General features: G+C 41.9%; 1 protein-coding gene across 1 annotated transcript in view; it reads left to right on the top strand.

Annotated features, from left to right (window-relative positions):
• Nucleotides 1–15,681, top strand: part of FREM2 (FRAS1 related extracellular matrix 2) — a 186,520-nt gene that overhangs the window by 59,248 nt on the left and 111,591 nt on the right. The gene's annotated exons all lie outside the window — the stretch shown is intronic.

Here is a 15,681-nt window from a genome sequence, read left to right as displayed (position 1 = left end):
CATATCTCAGCTACTGTGAAGAAAGCTGCCATGAATATGGGGGTACAGATATTGCTTTAAGATCCTGATTTTCAATTCCTATGGGTGTATGCCCAGTCCTGGGATTGCTGGATCATATGGTAGTCCTATTTTTAACTTTTTGAGGAACCTCCATACTGTTTTCCATAATGGCTGTACCAATTTGCATTTCCACCCATGGTGCACAATGGTTCCCTTTTCCCCACACCCTCACTAACATTTGTTATCTCCAAATCAATATTGCTTGAAGCACAGTGCAGATTATGTCTCTCCCTACCCCGGAATTCCTTCATTGGCAGCCTGACTTTCAGCTCATGTCCTCCTTCTGCCCTTTCCTTCACAGACCTTACAGAGCTGGACTATTGTACTGCTGCCCCCACACAAGCCCTGCTGTCCCCCTCCTGTATCTGTTTCCTTGCACTTCCTTCCCTGAGCAGTGGCACGTCCCGTGTCCCTCCACTGTGCCCTTGCACCAGCCTTTAGTAGTCTCCCCAATCCAATAACCTCCCATCCCTCCTCTGAGCCCCAGGCTCTTTATGCTCACCTTTTGATCCTACCTTTTGTATTATAATTTATGTATTTAGCTTACCCTCCATACCAGAGTCTAAGTTTTACAGAAGGGATTATACGTGAACCGTCTTTATACTTTCTAATATATGTGCTTTGCGTGGAGCTCAGTTCAAAAATACACATTGAATTAAACGGCTGTAGGTTGTCTACATTTCTTTCCAACAAGATCTGGTGCCATAAGACCATATCACCTTGACTTTATATTTATTGTAGGTGCGTGTTCTTTCTTTCTTCTTTTTTTCTTTCTTTTTCCTGTTGGCAGCTGAATATGTAAATAAACTGCTTTTATAATAATCTGAGATAGTAAAATCACCAAAAAGGGCTGCATTTGTAGTTTTGGCATAATTTTAAAAGGATCAGTGCAGCACCAAAGAGTTGACTAATTAATTAAAACTAATTAATTAAAACAGACAAGCTAAGCACAAAAGCTAGCTTTGCAAAACTAATCTGAAATAAATGAAAAGAAAATGTGAAAAACAAGTGACATTGATGCTATTCTGCTCCATCCTCTGTGTGTCTCTCTGTCTCTTTTTCTCTCTGTGTATGTCTCTCTCGATTACTCTTTTCTCTGCTTTCTCTTTTCCTCCTTCCCTCCTTCTGTCCTTCCTTCCTTCCTCTAAGGAAATCAGTGACACATTTGTTTTTCAGTTTGTCACAGGAGAAATAGGTAGGTAACCAGGTATGATTCCATATATTTCTTGTTAATTTCAAGTCCCAAAATTTAAAACTTCCAACTCATGATTTTGCTGCTGAAAACAAATATATCTAAGAACAAGTTACAACTCAGATTTAAAAACAACAACAACAAGAAATTTAAAAATTATATACAGAAAGTTCTCACTTAGCTCTGATTTTGTAGGATTCTGAGTTAAAATTTACTCACAATATTTTAATTCATAGAATGACTTGTGTTCCCATCCCACCCTAATCCCTCCATCTCAGCCATCAAATTTAAATTTTAGTAATAATGGAAACAAGTTAGGTTAAAAAGGTTCTTTTCGTTTGTTTGTATGTTTGTTTTTAAGAGTCAGATTAAGGGATTTCTGTTTTCTCCTCTTTTATAGTTTTTGTCTCTTAATGTGGGTATAACACATTTTTAAAAGATTATCCAAAATAGTTTAGACCGCAATCCATCTCAATTGTAATGGCAGTGTCTTATAGTAATGTGTATGGTACTGTTATACAAATAGGAATTAGAAAACCACCTCACCTCACTTCACAGGGAATTAACTAAATGGTGCTAAACCGGTTACTCCGAAAGGTGTGGACAACCGCAGCTTTCCCTTCCATCAGAGTCTCCTTCGGGGTGCGGGGTGCGGGGGAAGTCTGGCGCCACAAAAGGAATTAGGCTCCGGTTTGAACAGAGACCTGAAGGCTATTAAGTTTATTTTAAGAATGTGTTGCCAGAGATCTAATAAATTCATTTGTAGCTCCAGGCAGTGCATGCATGAAATCCTCCTGCACCAGGTGTTTTGGTTCGTATTTTTTCCTTTCCCCAGTGGGAGAAGAGGTTGTGTATCTTCTCGACAAACTTAGCTCTTGGTAAAGTAGTTATTGTTTCTGTGAAAGTTTACTGTTTTCCTTTCTTAGTTTTTACTGCTATTTGTAAATGAAAAAAAAGGTAGAAAATTATTTCTGGGTTGCTTTAAAGAGAAAAAAGTAAGTCCCCCCAGATTAAAATATATACAAGATATTTTGTATATATTTTAATCTGGGGGGACTTACTTTTTGTGTATATAGGTAATTTCATATAATTTTAAACACAGTTTTTATGACCCTATGCTTAAGAACAGTATTTGAGATTTTAGCCTGATAAGTGGAAAGACCTGTAGACCAGGAGTGAAATTTTATTTCCTTTTCTGCAAGCAGCTGCTTTTTAACCTTATTGAAATCACAGCTTTTCTGGATCTTGATCAGATGGGGCAGTGAGAAAGCCAGACTTCATTCTTCTAAAATGGTTAGAGTCTATTTATTTATTCTTCACCAACATAATTATTTCTTGAGTTAGTTTGTGTTCTTGTTTAAAATACAGTGTTATACTTGCATTTTCAGAAAAAAAAAAGAAGTTCCTTAGCCACTCACATTACAGTATTAAGATGACTAAGTTACCTTTTAATTTAGACTCCAAATGATAACTCAGTAGCATCCATGCTTTTGGTGAGAGTTTACCTTGCAATTATACATTTGCTTTGTCCTTTGTCCTCAGGAGATGTGCACCTGAATTCCTTATCCCAGGCATGCATACCAGCAACAAAGACATTCATTCCATGGGTTCAATCTTCTAATTAAGAAAGTTAAGTGTTACATAATTAAATCAGGTTTGATTAAGAAAATACGCTTAAACCCTAGGTGAGAGGATGTTAACTCATGGTTCTCCCCTTTTTCTTTTCTTTTTGTTGCAGGGTATAAAAATAAACTTTTTTTTTTTTTTGGAATGGAGTTGGGGGAGGGGGCTTTGCCTGAGGATCCCTGCAGGCTCAGGCTTGCGGGTCCTGACCCAGCTGTGGCCTGATGGTGCAGGGCATTCAGCTTGGAAGGAGGGTTTCCTTACAGCTTCCCTGGCTTTTGGCTATGGCTCCAAAGTCATGCATAAGACAAGAGGGTCTTAACTTTTGCATTAACTCTTCTATAATTCTGTCTCAAATATTTAGCAATTAACCCTCAAACCTTTTGTTTTTTCATTTAATTCTTACCATTCGATGGCCTCACTGTTCATTAGCACCAGAGTGTTTGCTGCTGGTAGAGAGAAACACATTCAGATAATCACTTTTGTTTCTATGAAATAGCACGCATTTATAAATTAAGTTAAACAAACTAGAATTAAGCTAGAGTAGCCTGAAAATAGAATATTGACCTAAATGCAGTAATCTGATTACTCAGAGGAAGTATAGAAAGAACACTAGCAGGATGGATTTGAATCCTAGATCTACCATATACTGTACCGTAGGAACTCAAAGTGGGTAGTTTAATCTGATGCTCATTTACCTTATCCATAGACTGTGGAAATGCCTAACTTGGGTAATGCTGTAAGACGCATTGAGGTCATGTGCATATTATCAAAATCACCCTGACATGCCCCCCATTCTGTCCAGCCTTTTTCTTTGAACATTTTCAGGGTCCCCATGGCTGAGCTGCATCCAGCCAGTTCACACCTGCACTAGAGTACCAGTTGCTTTGGGAGAGTGTCTTCTTTGATTGGCCAATGCCTGTGTTGAGCCAATTCTGGTTGGTGGAAGCCCATGCCACTGGTCAGTAAAGATTATTTTTAATATCACTTCTGCCCAAGGACAGGTGTTCTTTCAATAAGCCCAGTCCCACAATATCATCACAGCTCTGCCAGGAACTGTAGCAGCTATGCCCAGCTCCCCCATAGCAGATACCCTGCCTATGGCCCTAAGCGTCCCAAGGGTGGGCTCCAGAGCTATATGGTGATCTTTTCTATAATTCTGCATGGAAGGAAAAGTGTATCCAAAAGATTGCTGCTTGGGCCCTGGTAGGAAAAAGAGGTGAATTAAGGATCTCTTTAAATTTCCACTTATGCTTTTTCTCTTTCCCCAGTACCTAAACATTCATCCAGGAGCCTGGGCAAGAGTTAGACATGAGTAAACTTACACCATCCCTGCTTGACTCTGATGATGAAAAATTTGTATGGAGTTTACTATTATTCCTGATGTCCATTGCTATTACAATGAGTTCTCTGTCCAGAGGCTCCTTATATCCCAAGAAAATCAGCTTCTATGACGTTTGTCACTCCAGTTTCCCACATCAGCATAGGTAGGCATGAACCTCAGATGTGGGCTGTTGCTTAAACTGAGATCCTAGGGTGAGTGATCCTAAGATTCTCTAGTAATATTAGGAGTGATTCTGCTTTCATTTGATGTGTATTACTTTCCTATAGGTTAATGACAATACTATAAATTCTCTTTGCATATTCTCAGGTCACAGCAGGTAGCCATGCAGGAGCCAGTACACCCTTCACCCAGGAGCCACAGCCATGTCTGCATCCTAGTGCTGCTGTGGTCAGGGACAGTCATCTGGAGGGAGGCCAGGGCTCCTGTCTGAGAACACAGTGAGGGTTCCTTTCATCCACGCTCCTGAGCACATGCCAAGGAAAGGACTAATTAAAGGGGGGCGAAGAGTGTGGGACAGAAAACTCTTCTACTTCTGTGCTCTATTTTTTGAGTCATAAGAGAATTACTTATTGGGACTTGTATGGTGTAAACACAGTTGGTTTTCATTATTCATAGCAGTTATGTTCTATAAAATCACTGTGGATTCTGAATTAGCAAATGATTTCTCCTAGGGGAAATACAGGGTTAGGTTCCTGTGAGCCTCTGGTCACAACATTTTCATCCACCAATCAATACATAACCTTGTTTTATGTGTTCTAGTTTAAAGGCACCTTATTTGATGTAAATTGTTGATTCATTAACATCGTATTTGCAGCCAACAGCACTATAACTCATGCCTGAACAAAGCTTATTTAACACATGTGTTTCCATTGTAATGCACATCACAGCCTGTTTGTGCCTAGGAACACCAGACAGCACTTTAGCACCATGACTGGGGGTCACTGTAAACAGCAAAACTGCCAACAAAAAGCACAAAAATGTGAACTATGTGGCACTAAGTAGACCTTGAAAAGGACACTATGAGAGCTGAACAAGAAGTCAGAGTTTCAGGTGATGCAAAATCTTTGACACCATTTTTCATATGTCCATGAATGTCCACAAAAGCACTATAAGTATTGATTTGGGGGGCGGGGGGGTAAATACATTTCAAATAAATTTTCATGAGTAGACAAATTTGTAAATATGGAATCTAGGAATAATGAGGATCAACTGTATATCAACGTCTGGAATAGTAGATGAATGAGAATTTAAGTCTTTAAAACTTCATGTGTGAATACCGATTATATACCCACATTTATGATGGATCTTGGACATGACCGGTGCCATATTACACAGAATAAGCACAAAATAGCCACCAGCCTTTTCCTTATGAGAAACCTCATGGTTTCTGAGAAATAGAAACTCCTCTACTTCCTCATGGGTGCAAACTTCCACCTGATTGCATCCTTCAGCCTTATCTTCCACACCTGCACCAAACCCCTCCCTGATTACATCAGCCTTCCCTACAGTCTATATAAGCTCTCCCACCCCCAGGCCTGGTGCTGCCCTCCATTTTGAGCGCAGCCCAACAGATTATTTTCCTTTAATAAAGCCTGATCAGTACCTGGCATTTCAGCTCAATTTCCTTCATTTTGGTGCTGAAACCCAGGAAGGGTCCTGGCCAGAACCTTCAGACAATCCCCTCTCTTGGGTTGATTGGCCCTCCTGGCAGCCCTTCCTGGACCTGCTGAACCGGGTGCCTCTGGGACTCTCTCCTTTTGCCCTTTCAAACCAATGCATCCAACATTGGCCTCAATTCAGGGTGAGTCAGTGGGTCTGTCCTACTTCTATGGTTTCCCCTGACTACTCTCTACGACTACTGTCTACTTGCTACAAAGCCCAGGCGCCTGGCCGAGGGAACCCCTCTCATGCTCCCAACTATTGGAGGACATTCCTCTAGCCAGTCAGTGGCTCTTCTCTACATGCAAAAGAAGGTGTACAACAACGAGGATGCTCTTTGTTGGAACTCTTCTTCTACTAGGACTGCCTGTTTCCTTTCTCATCCTCTAAATGGGATCCTCACAATCCAGACCTCCACATTCTATGCCTCTGGACTGTCTCCTGGCCAATTTACCTCTTGGCCTCCAGGGAAACATTAAACCTAAACATCTCATTTTCTACTGTAATATCTACACCCTCTGGGCTGTCTCCTGGCCAACCTCTTGGCCTCCAGGGAGATATTAAACCTGAATGCCTCATTTTCTACTGCAATCAGGTTTGGCCTAAATGCAAACTAGACAATGGATCCCAATGGCCAGAAGATGGCACTCTCAATTTAGATATTCTTAGAGATTTAGACAACTTTTGTCACCAAAATGGCAAAGTTGGGGAGATTCCTTATGTTCAAGCCTTCTTCTATCTCCATTCGCATCCTTCTCTCTGTTAAAACTGTCCTATGTCTCAAATTCTCCTAGCTCAAGCCTGACCTCTCCTTCTGGACTTGGATCAATCTTTTGATCCATCAGACCACTCTGCTCCCTGACCACCTCCTTACACTCCAAATCCTTCACCAGCCCCTCCACCTTTTCCCTATCTTCCCCATACTTGGTCTCGAGATGCTCGTCCTCAGCCACCCAACCCCACTCCTTCTCTTCCTTCATCAGGTGACAACCCCTCCTCAGCTCCAGCTCCTTTATATCCCCTCTGTGAAGTGGCTGGGAAAAAGGGAATTGTCTGGGTCCATATCCCCTTTTCTCTTTCTGATCTCTCCCAAATCAAAAAATGACTGGGATATTTCCAGTCCAACCCGGACACATATCTTAAGGAATTCAGATATCTCACCTAGTCTTATGATCTCACCTGGCATGACATTTTTAAGATTCTCACTACTACTTTGTCCCCTGAAGACAGGGAGCAGGTCTGGATAACGGCCCAACAACAGGCAGATGAGGTACATGCTCAAAATAACAGACAGCCTGTGGGAACCATTGCTGTCCCTCACATGGACCTGAATTGGTACTACCGGGCCAGCCACAGGGATCGGGATCTCCAGGATAACATGATCACACACTTGATTTACAGCCTCCAAAAGGCTACTCACAAGTCAGTCAGTTATGACAAGCTTAGAGAAATCACACAGATATCCACCAAAAATCCTAGCAAATTCCTAACCCACCTCTCCAAGGCTTTACATAAACACATACATATTGATCCAAACCCCCCTGCAGGCATGGCCCTCTTACACTCTCATTTTATTACCCAGTCAGCCCCTGATATTCGAAAAAAACTAAAAAACTTGAGGGTGGTACAAATATAACCCAATGAGACCTCCTCAATGCTGCTTTCAGGGTTTTAACAATAGGGAGTGGGAGGAGAAGAAAGATCATTATAAAAGAGATCAGGCCAAATACCAGCTCCTGGCTAATGCCTTCTGAGGCTCACACACTGTAAAGCCAGCTGCCTCTAGGGGCAAGTCACCTGGGAACTGCTTCAAATGTAGTCAACCAGGCCACTGGGCATGGGCCTGTTCTGACCCCAGGCCCCCTCCCAGAACCTGTACTTACTGCAAACAGCCAGGTCACTGGTGGGGGTTGACTGTTCCACTCACTAGAGAGGGAGTAGCCCAGACCCCAACCCATAGCCTTTGGCTTCATGGCCATTCTTACTGGAACTTCTCAGCTATGCCCAAGAGCAGGACTGATGATGCCCAGGGCATGAGGCCCCTATGGAGATCATCGCGCATGAGCCCAGGGTAACTTCTCATAGCAGGTAAGCCAATCTCTTTTGTCGTCAACACAAGGGCCGCTTACTTTACACTTCCTGAATATGCAGGACCAACAACCCTGTCCTTCATCACAATAGTAGGGGTCATGGGACCAGAATACCATCCACGGATCACTCAACCCCTTTTCTACACACTACATCACACCCAATTCACACACAAATGTTTAATAATGCCTCAATGCCCAGGCCCCTTGCTGGGACATGACATCCTTTCTAAATTCAAAGCTACCCTTACCCTAAACACTTTAACTCCAGCTATAATACTCCTGTCACAGGCTGCCCCAGACCTGGCCCCTGAGGCTTCCACCTTCCCCTTCCCCTCAGACAAGGTTAATCCCATAGTATGGGACACTTCTTCTCCTGCCATTGCTATGCACCATTCCCTTATCCTTATTAAATTGCAGAACCCCTTTTTGTTCCATAATGTCCCACAGTACCCCATCACTAACAAACACCTAATAGGCTTAAAACCCGTCATACACAAACTCCTTTCTTCCCATCTCTTATGGCCTACCCACTCACCCTTTAATACAGCCATCCTTCTGGTTATAAAGCCTAATGGCTTTTACTGTTTAGCTCAAGACCTCAGGGCCATTAATGCAGCCGTTTTACCCATCACCCTTTCTAACCCCTATACTCTTCTATCCACAATCCCAACAGCAGCCCATTTTTTCTCTGTACTTGACCTCAAAGATGCCTTTTTTTCTATCCCCTTACACCCTTCCTATGAAAACCTGTTCGCCTTCACTTGGACTGATCCTGATATGCGTCGTTCCCAACAACTCACCTGGACAGTACCACCTCAGGGGGTTCAGGATAGCCCCCACTTCTTCATCCAGTCCTTAGCTCGAGACTTACCTGAACTTCCTCCAACCTCTAGCACTTTAATGCAATATGTGGATGACCTCCTCCTTTGTAGCCCCTCTTATGAGGATTCACAGGCCCACACTGTTGCTCTCCTTAATTTCCTGGCCTCCAGGGAATATCAAGTGTCCCCCAGCAAGTCCTAAATTTCTTCTCCTTCAATTACCTATGTGGGAGTCCACCTCACCCCAACACCAGAGAAATAATGGTGGATCACAAGAGTCTAGTTTCTGTACTCCTTACTCCTATCACAAAGGGTGAAATCCTTTCTTGGGGCTTGCAGGGTATCTTCGCCTATGGATTCCTAACTTTGGTGTGCTAGCAAAGCCACTTTATGAGGCAGCCAAAGGGCATCCTGCCATTCCCTTAGATCCCACAAAGCCCATTCATTCTCCTTTCCAGTGATTAAAAGCCTCTCTCCTTGTAGCCCCTCCTCTATCCCTCCCAAACCTATCTCATCCTTTTTTCCTATACGTCACTGAAACCCAAGGATTGGTGGTCGGGGTTTTGGGACAAGAGGCAGGAGATATTTTCTCCCCAGTTGCATGCCTCTCCAAACAACTAGACAATGCAGCCTGGGGGTGGGCTCACTGTTTATGGGCCTTGGCAGCAGCTGCCATTTTATTTGGACAACAGTCATTTGTTCCCCCCATCATCTGCAAGACCTTCTCAGCCATAAGGCCACACCCTGTTCACAATGTATAACCAAGGTCTAGGTGGGTGGAAGGACACTTTCCAACCTCCTTGGTCAGGCACCCAGAATCTTTAGGGGATCCCTACAGGACACATTTATATCCCTGACATACATTCCCACAATGTGCTATGACCAGACAACTGCCACATCATGTTCTTGTGGGGGTAAAAACTACTGGATAGCTCTTTCCAAAGAGGATTCTGCTGGAGTCCCATGCCCTCCCTGATAATAATATTTCTGCATCACACAAACCACTCACCTAGGCTACAGCAATGTGGAAGGACTTCAGGACAAAACACTTTGGACCCCTGACCATGATGGGACTTGTCCTTCTTGGTCCCTGCCTCTTTTGGTGTTTCTCCAGTCTCTTACAGGAATGTATGCAGGCCTTCACCAATCAAAAGGTCACTGGATTCTTAATGGGAGGAGGATATCAGTCCCCTCAGAATCAGTGACCCTTCCCCAGAAGAATACAGCCTCCCCACACGAAACCAATACCCCGTCACCTAATTGTTTTACCCGCCGACGTAAATCTTTTATTTTTTCTTATCTTCACCCATCTCTAGCAGAAAGTAGCTTCAGAAGAATGAAACCTTTGCCCCTTTTCCCTTCTCCCTGTACTTGAAAGGCAGGAATGATGGATCTTAGACAAGACCAGCACCATTTTACACACAATAAGCACAAAATAGCTGCCAGCCTTTTCCTTAGGAGAAACCTCGTGGTTTCTGAGAAATAGAAACTCCTCTATTTCTGCATGGGTGCAACCTTCCACCTGATTGCATCTGCCAGCCTTATCTTCCACTCCAGCACCAAACCCCTCCCTGATTATGTCAGCCTTCCCTGCAGCCTATATAAGCTCTCCCACCCCCAGGCCTGGGGCTGCTCTCCATTTTGAGCACAGCCCAACAGATTCTTTTCCTTTAATAAAGCTTGATCGGTACCCGGTGTTTTGGCTCACTTTCTTTCAATTTATATACTCATTATGAGTATGTATGTGATCAAATCATGTTTCTAAGGAACAGACTACTTTTAAGCTTACTTTGAAAAGTTTATGGAAGAATAGAATTTAAAAAGAATACAAATCTTTCCGTGAACTTTTGAAGAACCTTTGTATAGTAATGCGGATTGTGATACTCTTGGCTCCTAAGGTGAATGTTGGTATATTTATCAGCCCCATCTACCCCCACATCATCTGGCAAAGACCTCCACCTCCTGGGTCTTTGTCATGCCACTTCTCTTTCTACACATTTCTCGGCACATTCCCTATGTTTCTTTGTGGATCTGACCCTTGTGCTGTGCTGCTTTTTTCAGAATGCATAAAGCAGTGGGAATGAGGGGCAGGGATGTATAGAATGGAATGAGAAAATTATATATCAATTATCAAAAGTTGCATATGGCAGCAATTTTTGAATACCTCACTATTGGACAAAAATAACCATTAAAATTATTAAGTAGTCTACAAAGTGATGAAAGCTATTGATGATCTTTGGGTCTCTCTCCAAGTTTTTCAGATGCTCCATCAGTCACAGGAAGGCACCTCTGCTGCTCTGAGGTCAAAGTTCATCATCTCTCGGTCTGCACCCCTCCCCCCAGGGCATATTTTGAATGTATCTTGACCACTCCTTCTTTGTCTCTAACATGCAATCACTCAAATAAGAAAAGAGGAAAGAAATAAATATTTAGTAAATGCCCTGAGCTCCTACCAAATTGAATTCTTTGAAGTTTCCTTTTTATTAGATTTCTTATCTCCGTTCTTATACTTAATCTTCCAAGGCCACCTTTCGCTACATCTCTCTGAATGCCCCAATACACCTTGTACTTAAGGCCCCATTTAAATACTATCTCTTCTGTGAATTTGTCTTTGATCCCCAGGTAAAAATAATCTCATTCTTGTGGACTCCCTCAGCTCATTATCAGTGCCTCTCACAACATTTGCCAATCTCTCATGTGTGCACATTATCTAAGTGCATGTGCCATCTCCCATAGTAGAATGCCAACTCCCGGGGGTGGGGAAAGAGCCAAGTTGGCTTCAACTTTGCACCAGGTGGATTTCAGTAAACAGCAGAATCAACCTGACTGGAAGGGCCAGAGGACAGGATTCCACAAGCCTGCAGAGATTCTCCTACAGACGATTCTAAGGCAGTGCACAGTTTAAGAGAAGATCATCCTATCACAGAAATGGCAATATAAATCTATTTTAACTTTGATTTTAGGTTGACATCATAATTACTAACATGGTAGTTGCACAGTTGTTAATCACTGTCCTTACCCTCTAAGAAAACAAGACTTCTTAAAACTCTGCTTAAAAATCGAATTAGTTTAACTTTTTTAGTAAATTAGGTAATATCGTTATCTTAATCTTCTCCAATATTAATATCTATTTCTATTGCTAATTTAAAGGACTATGTTAAGTTTTGTTTTGTTTTTTTAATATCTGTATATTTGATTTCTAGTTCGGCTTCCAGGATGAATTTTCTTCTAGGCAAATGAAATTTCACCAAGCTAGAAAATACCAAGAATATTCTCTATTGGTAACTAACTTTTATCCAAGAAGAAATTTGTTATCAAAGATAAATGAAGGCCCCCACCCCCTTTATCAAGCACAAGTCAGACTTGTGACACTAATTTTATATTATTGAACAAGTATGCTTTTATCTTTAGAGAAATCAGGCCACCCTGTGTTTTTTTAGGGAGGGCTTAAATGGAGTTTGGGATTCTTTGTTATTCTAAAAAAAAATCTATTGAGTTCAAATTGAAATAGAAAATGAGGAAGCCTAAAGACCAGCTGGAAAAGTTCATAAGAGGTCTTTTCATCAAAACCTTAATGGCTTTAGTGTCAGCATTTAGGGACAAAGCATTCGGGAGTGTGGTCATCAGCTGTCAGGCACCTGTTGTGTGGATTTATGACACAAGCTATGGACTTTAATTTGTTTCCAGTGAGACGTTGAGGTAAGCTCCTCATGCATCAAGAATGACAGAATCTATTTTAGAAGGCAGCAAATAACATTTTAGTAAAAATTTGTCAGTTTTTAAGTTGTTTAACTTCATCTAAAATCTCACATTCAGTAAGCTATAGCTTTTGTTAAAGCATTGACATTTATTATTTCCATTTTTTTTTTTTTTTTTTTTTTTTTTGTCTTTTTCGTGACCAGTACTCAGCCAGTGAGTGCACCGGCCATTCCTATATAGGATCCGAACCCGTGGCGGGAGCGTTGTTGTGCTCCCAGTGCTGCACTCTCCCGAGTGCGCCACGGGCTAGGCCCTATTATTTCCCTTTATTGAAGTTTTAGAGGAGTGGACATGGTACGTAATAAATGTTTAAATAAAATGTTTTTCCATTCTGTAGTAAAACCAAAGTTTAACTGTGCAAGGACACAGTTTTACTAAAGGGAATTACAATAAGCTATAGCTTAGTTCCTCAGATCCCTATATCACTCCTGCATAATAAGTGGGTACCTAAGATTTTACAAATTCTGAAACTAAATATGATTCATGTCAGTATGATTCAGAAGCGTTACGTAGTATTTAATTCTATGCAGACTTAGGCTTTATAGACTTGTCTTCATATTCTCTAAGTGAATACCTACTTAAAAATTCCAGTTTTAGAGTGAATTCTAGGTTTCTGTAATAGTTGCCCTGGATCATCTCACTATCTTATAAAGCTAAGTTTCTGGGTATTGTTTCAGATGAGATCTCCAAGTGGTGGGTGGACATCTGCAGTCCTGGCAAACTTGTTCAGCTGTGTGCCATTCAAAATCCCTGATGAGCCAGTAACCTGGCACCCTCTTGCCTGGCACTCTTGTGCTTGCAGAACACAAGAACCCACCAGAAAATAAACAAATCTAGCATTGGAAAGGGTGTGATTAAAAACAATTACCCCCCTTTTTTTAATAAAAAAGTATTACTGAAAGAAATATGTTACATTTACATAGGAAATTTATATTGCCCAATAAATGAAGCACTACTAAACTTTCAACCAAGAACATTAGAGTTTCTAATTCATTCAATAGTCGTTTTTCTAACAGTAAGCAAAATGAACTTCCTGCCGTCCTGGATCGGGTATCACAGTGGGGGAGACAGAAAATGAGCAAACAAAAGAATAAATGTATATAGCACATGAAGTTGTGCAAAGCGCTATGGAGAAAAATTCGTCAGAACAAAGGGGCTCGAGAGTGCTGGGGTTTGCACGGGGCTTGCTGTTTCATAAGAGTGGAGAGAGAAGCCCTCAGTGACTCAATAGTCTTAAAATGTGTACTGTTTAGAAAAGAACGATATTTTCTGGAATATTTCAGGAAAGGGTTGAAATCAAACCTTAAGATTAGATAAAAATTGTCAAAACTTAAAGAAATAGAGATTACCAAGAGGAGTAGGCAAGCTAAGGGTGTTCTGATCAGAAGACACAGCACGTGCCAAAGCACCCACCCTCACACAGAAAACAGCCAGGGGTAGGGCTGTGGCTGGGTGATTCTCTGCCAGAGGAAGTGCTGGCATGCGAATCTGCAGGCATTAAGGTGGGCAGGAATGGCTTGGAACAGCACAGGAAGTTTGGAATCAAACCCAGGTTTGCTGCAACCACAATGTAAATGGAACAGAAGGATGGCAAAAGATGTTTTATGCAATAATTTGTCTAGAGATCAGAGCTGTTTTATATATTAATTTAATTGATTAAACGCTATTCTAGTCTTTCTTTTCTATTACTTTCTAGAAGATGTTCCATGTAATAAACTGTAAACACAATAATTTAAAAAATAGTGCTGACAATGGCAAAAGAATGGACACTCAATTTCTGACTTAAATTAGTACAATTTAGTACAATTAGTAAATTGGTACAATTAAACAATATGAGAGGATGTCCGCTCAAGTGCGTAATTGCAGAGTATTCGATACGTAAACAGCTGTAGAATCACAAAGAGATAAGAGGGCTGGAGCAGATGCCGGCCGGAGGCTTCACGAAGAGGTTGGGGCCTTGCAGAGTGGGAAGCGTGAGCAAAGGAATGACGGGGGTTATCATTTTAGGACAGAGGACAAGGGGTGAACGGGGAAGGAAGGGTGGCAAATCCCTGGAGCTGTAAGAATCTGAGCTTGATTTCGGAGTGAACAGAGAGCGACAGGAATAATCAGAGTACGTCAGGGTGAACCTGGACATCCTCAGAGAAGGGTTGACTTGATGTGTGCAGCAGCTGTGGGGAAACGGGGCAAAGGAGGAGGGAGGCTCGGGGGTCAAGGGCAGGTGAGTGGAACAGGCGGCGTGCAGGGGACTTGCGCATGCGTGCTGTGGCAGGCAGCGGGAGCGTGCGTTTGCTGACCGATGCTGTCTGTGGACCGGGGGTCTAGGGAAGCAACTTGCTCCAAGTCAGAGGGCAGATAAGTGACGTGGGCCTTGGACTCTGGGTGCGAGGAACCCAGGGCCTGTCCTCTCAGCAACAGCGCCCAGGGTCCAGGAGATGTTAGGCGATAAGTTCGTTCAAAAGGACAACACAGGAAATGAGTTTCCTTCTTAAACAAACTTTCTGCTGTCCGGTCTATTTATATTTTTGTATTTAAAAAATTAACAAAAAAATTGAAATCCCATCCATATAAAACACCAAGCGGCCTCAAGTCTCATGCCACATGGCAACTACAGTCACAGCTTCAGTACCATTCGTTTATGTGTCTTTAAGTGTTTTAAGTGTTTCAATAAGAATTTCATACATACTGTTCAGTGGTTGAATAACATCTTATTGACTTGATGTACTACAATATAATAAACCCTAAGTTTTTCAGGTCTGGGGCTATTATAGAATGTATTACAATAAATAGTTTCTTGCAAATATATTTTTGCTTCAAAAGAAGCAAAGGACTTACAAGATCAAGTGGTGTGGGCGTCTTTTTGCCTCTTGGGTACATTGCCATAGAGCTGTCTAAAAGGTCTGTGCTAATTTACAAGTCAAACACAATAAACAAGGAAACCAGTCTCTCTATATAGTCTCGGCTGTGCTGGGTATTCTCTGTCATCTTTAGTACGTGTCAATGGATAACTCAAAGTCGCTGCAGTTTTTATTTTTAAAAAGTCCTAGCAAAGATGGACTTATTTTCATGTGTTTGTTCATTCACTATGTTTGCCCTTGTGTAGATGTTTTGCTTTCAGGCCATTAAAGTCTT

The sequence above is a fragment of the Cynocephalus volans genome, chromosome 7, assembly GCF_027409185.1.
Source record: "Cynocephalus volans isolate mCynVol1 chromosome 7, mCynVol1.pri, whole genome shotgun sequence".
In the NCBI taxonomy this organism is placed as follows: Eukaryota; Metazoa; Chordata; class Mammalia; order Dermoptera; family Cynocephalidae; genus Cynocephalus; species Cynocephalus volans.
This window is presented reverse-complemented; position numbering and strand designations above follow the sequence as displayed.